We start from the raw sequence: 4,697 nt of genomic DNA, 5'->3' as shown, positions 1-4,697 counted from the left end.
CGGACTAGGGAGGCTCTGCCGTGCCCCCTTGAGGTCTAAAGGATGACCATGAGGTCAAAAGGATGACCAGTAGTTGTGGTTCTCGCCCCGGGACTTGGGTCAGAGTATGGCCCAAGTGGTGCACTTGTGTCGGTCTAGGGAGGCTGTGCCGGTCCCCCTGGAGGTCTAAAGGATGACCAGTAGTTGTGGTTCTCGCCCCGGGACTTGGGTCAGAGTATAGCCCAAGTGGAGCACTTGTGTCGGACTAGGGAGGCTGTGCCGGGCCCCCTGGAGGTCTAAAGGATGACCAGTAGTTGTGGTTCTCACCCCGGGTCGTGGGTCCGAGTCTGGCCCGAGTAGAGCACTTTGGTCGGCTACCGGGGGGTGTGCCGTGCCCCCTGGAGGTCTAAAGGATGACCAGTAGTTGTGGTTCTCGCCCCGGGACTTGGGTCAGAGTATAGCCCAAGTGGAGCACTTGTGTCGGCCTAGGGAGGCTGTGCCGGGCCCCCTGGAGATCTAAAGGATGACCATGAGGTCAAAAGGATGACCAGTAGTTGTGGTTCTCGCCCCGGGACTTGGGTCAGAGTATAGCCCAAGTGGAGCACTTGTGTCGGCCTAGGGAGGCTGTGCCGGGCCCCCTGGAGGTCTAAAGGATGACCAGTAGTTGTGGTTCTCGCACCGGGACTTGGGTCAGAGTACAGCCCAAGTGGAGCACTTGTGTCGGTCTAGGGAGGCTGTGCCGGGCCCCCTGGAGGTCTAAAGGATGACCATGAGGTCAAAAGGATGACCAGTAGTTGTGGTTCTCGCCCCGGGACTTGGGTCAGAGTATAGCCCAAGTGGAGCACTTGTGTCGGACTAGGGAGGCTGTGCCGTGCCCCCTGGAGGTCTAAAGGATGACCAGTAGTTGTGGTTCTCGCCCCGGGACTTGGGTCAGAGTATAGCCCAAGTGGAGCACTTGTGTCGGCCTAGGGAGGCTGTGCCGGGCCCCCTGGAGGTCTAAAGGATGACCATGAGGTCAAAAGGATGACCAGTAGTTGTGGTTCTCGCCCCGGGACTTGGGTCAGAGTATAGCCCAAGTGGAGCACTTGTGTCGGACTAGGGAGGCTGTGCCGTGCCCCCTGGAGGTCTAAAGGATGACCAGTAGTTGTGGTTCTCGCCCCGGGACTTGGGTCAGAGTATAGCCCAAGTGGAGCACTTGTGTCGGACTAGGGAGGCTGTGCCGTGCCCCCTGGAGGTCTAAAGGATGACCAGTAGTTGTGGTTCTCGCCCCGGGACTTGGGTCATAGTATAGCCCAAGTGGAGCACTTGGGTCGGACTAGGGAGGCTGTGTCGTGCCCCCTGGAGGTCTAAAGGATGACCAGTAGTTGTGGTTCTCGCCCCGGGACTTGGGTCAGAGAATAGCCCAAGTGGGACACTTGTGTCGGACTAGGGAGGCTCTGCCGTGCCCCCTGGAGGTCTAAAGGATGACCAGTAGTTGTGGTTCTCGCCCCGGGACTTGGGTCAGAGTATAGCCCAAGTGGAGCACTTGTGTCGGACTAGGGAGGCTGTGCCGTGCCCCCTGGAGGTCTAAAGGATGACCATTAGTTGTGGTTCTCGCCCCGGGACTTGGGTCAGAGTACAGCCCAAGTGGAGCACTTGCGTCGGACTAGGGAGGCTGTGCCGGGCCCCCTGGAGGTCTAAAGGATGACCAGTAGTTGTGGTTCTCGCCCCGGGCCGTGGGTCTGAGTATGGCCCAAGTGGGACACTTGTGTCGGACTAGGGAGGCTCTGCCGTGCCCCCTTGAGGTCTAAAGGATGACCAGTAGTTGTGGTTCTCGCCCCGGGACTTGGGTCATAGTATAGCCCAAGTGGGACACTTGTGTCGGACTAGGGAGGCTCTGCCGTGCCCCCTTGAGGTCTAAAGGATGACCATGAGGTCAAAAGGATGACCAGTAGTTGTGGTTCTCGCCCCGGGACTTGGGTCAGAGTATGGCCCAAGTGGTGCACTTGTGTCGGTCTAGGGAGGCTGTGCCGGTCCCCCTGGAGGTCTAAAGGATGACCAGTAGTTGTGGTTCTCGCCCCGGGACTTGGGTCAGAGTATAGCCCAAGTGGAGCACTTGTGTCGGACTAGGGAGGCTGTGCCGGGCCCCCTGGAGGTCTAAAGGATGACCAGTAGTTGTGGTTCTCACCCCGGGTCGTGGGTCCGAGTCTGGCCCGAGTAGAGCACTTTGGTCGGCTACCGGGGGGTGTGCCGTGCCCCCTGGAGGTCTAAAGGATGACCAGTAGTTGTGGTTCTCGCCCCGGGACTTGGGTCAGAGTATAGCCCAAGTGGAGCACTTGTGTCGGCCTAGGGAGGCTGTGCCGGGCCCCCTGGAGATCTAAAGGATGACCATGAGGTCAAAAGGATGACCAGTAGTTGTGGTTCTCGCCCCGGGACTTGGGTCAGAGTATAGCCCAAGTGGAGCACTTGTGTCGGCCTAGGGAGGCTGTGCCGGGCCCCCTGGAGGTCTAAAGGATGACCAGTAGTTGTGGTTCTCGCACCGGGACTTGGGTCAGAGTACAGCCCAAGTGGAGCACTTGTGTCGGTCTAGGGAGGCTGTGCCGGGCCCCCTGGAGGTCTAAAGGATGACCAGTAGTTGTGGTTCTCGCCCCGGGCCGTGGGTCTGAGTATGGCCCAAGTGGGGCACTTGCGTCGGACTGGGGAGGCTCTGCCGCGCCCCCTGGAGGTCAAAAGGATGACCAGTAGTTGTGGTTCTCACCCCGGGTCGTGGGTCCGAGTCTGGCCCGAGTAGAGCACTTTGGTCGGCTACCGGGGGGTGTGCCGTGCCCCCTGGAGCCATGGGAGTGAGCTCCAGCAGACTGGTATTTTTCGGAGAACCAGGCCCACACTCCTCAGACTTTGTGCCCAGGGACAGGCCACCAAAATCGGCCGCGGCTCGTGCACTTTGCCCCTGCGTTTCTCCCAGAACCAGAGCCGGAAAAATCCCAAAATTGATGCCCAGAGATAGTCGACTCTGCCTGGAATAGATTGCCACCCAAACCCGCCAACTCACGCTGGTTTTCCGATGGCCTCACCTACTAACCCGAGCATGGTCATCGCTCGCACCTTCCAAAACCTCCAGGGGCGCAGGCACTTTTCATTTACTGGCCATAAGGCCGACCGCCTTAAGCGTTAAGCGATAAGCGAAAGGCTTAGTTTGGACTTAGTTTTTGGAGCGACGAGGTCGCCGTTTTGTCAATTCTGAACCGATTTTCACGCGGTTTTCGACTGCCTGCGCCTGGGGAGCCGCCCAGAAGCCCCAGGCAGTGTTCTGGGTGGACTTCCGGACCGGTCCGGACCCGGTACCGGCCGGGGAACCGCACCACGCCTCTCGGGCGTTTCTACACCGATTTTCGCGGGGTTTTCGACTGCATAGACGGGGCCACCTGCTGCAGGGCCCGAGGGAGGGCCTTACTGAGCTGGGTCCGACGCAGGGCCCCGGTTCCTGGAGCCCGCTGGGGGGGGGGGGGGGGTTCTCTAAGGCTCACGGCGGGCTGCTGAGGGGCCGGATCGGATGCAGACAGGCGCTCCTCTGCCCAGGTCTTTGCTCCCCTGCCCCACTAGGAATGGAAGACACACTGCCAACAGCTTCTGGAGGGTGATGGGCCCTGCTGCAGACCAGGTCCGACCCAGGTTTCAGCTATCCCACCCCGCAGGGACTTAAAGACACACTGCCATCAGCTTCTGGAGGCTGCTGAGCTCTACTATAGAGCAGGTCCGACCCAGGTTTCAGCTCCTGCAGCCCACTAGGACTTAAACACACACTGCCATCAGCGTCTGGATGGTGATGGGCCCTGCTGCAGACCAGGTCCGACCCAGGTTTCAGCTATCCCACCCCGCAGGGACTTAAAGACACACTGCCATCAGCTTCTGGAGGCTGCTGAGCTCTACTATAGAGCAGGTCCGACCCAGGTTTCAGCTCCTGCAGCCCACTAGGACTTAAACACACACTGCCATCAGCGTCTGGATGGTGATGGGCCTGCTGCAGACCAGGTCCGACCCAGGTATCAGCTCCTGCACCCCGCAGGGAATTGAAGACACACTGCCATCAGCTTCTGGAGGCTGCTGAGCTCTGCTATAGACCAGGTCCGACCCAGGTTTCAGCTCCTGCACCCCGCAGGGAACTAAACACACACTGCCATCTGCAACTGGAGGCTGCTGAGCCCTGCTGCAGACCAGGTCCGACCCAGGTTATGGCTCTCCCACCCCCCTGGGACTTAAACACACACAGCCATCAGCTTCTGGATGGTGATGGGCCCTGCTGCAGACCAGGTCCGACCCAGGTTTCAGCTCCTCAACCCCGCAGGGACTTAAACCCACACCGCCATCAGCTTCTGGAGGGTGATGGGCCCTGCTGCGGGCCAGGTCCGACCCAGGTTTCAGCTCTCCCACCCCGCAGGGACTTAAACACACACAGCCATCAGCTTCTGGGGGCTGCTGAGCCCTGCTGCAGACCAGGTCCGACCCAGGTTTCAGCTCTCCCACCCCGCAGGGTCTTTAACACACACACTGCCATCAGCTGCTGGAGGCTGCTGAGCTCCGCTATAGACCAGGTCCGACCCAGGTTTCTGCTCCTGCACCCCGCAGGGAATGAAAGACACACTGCCATCAGCTTCTGGAGGCTGCTGAGCCCTGCTGCAGACCAGGTCCGACCCAGGTATCGGCTCTCCAACCAGGCAGAGACTTAAACACACACACAC

This window comes from Nothobranchius furzeri, unplaced genomic scaffold, assembly GCF_043380555.1.
Source record: "Nothobranchius furzeri strain GRZ-AD unplaced genomic scaffold, NfurGRZ-RIMD1 Scf116, whole genome shotgun sequence".
NCBI classification, from domain to species: domain Eukaryota; kingdom Metazoa; phylum Chordata; class Actinopteri; order Cyprinodontiformes; family Nothobranchiidae; genus Nothobranchius; species Nothobranchius furzeri.
The sequence above is the reverse complement of the archived record's forward strand: the minus strand, read 5'-3'. Positions refer to the sequence as shown.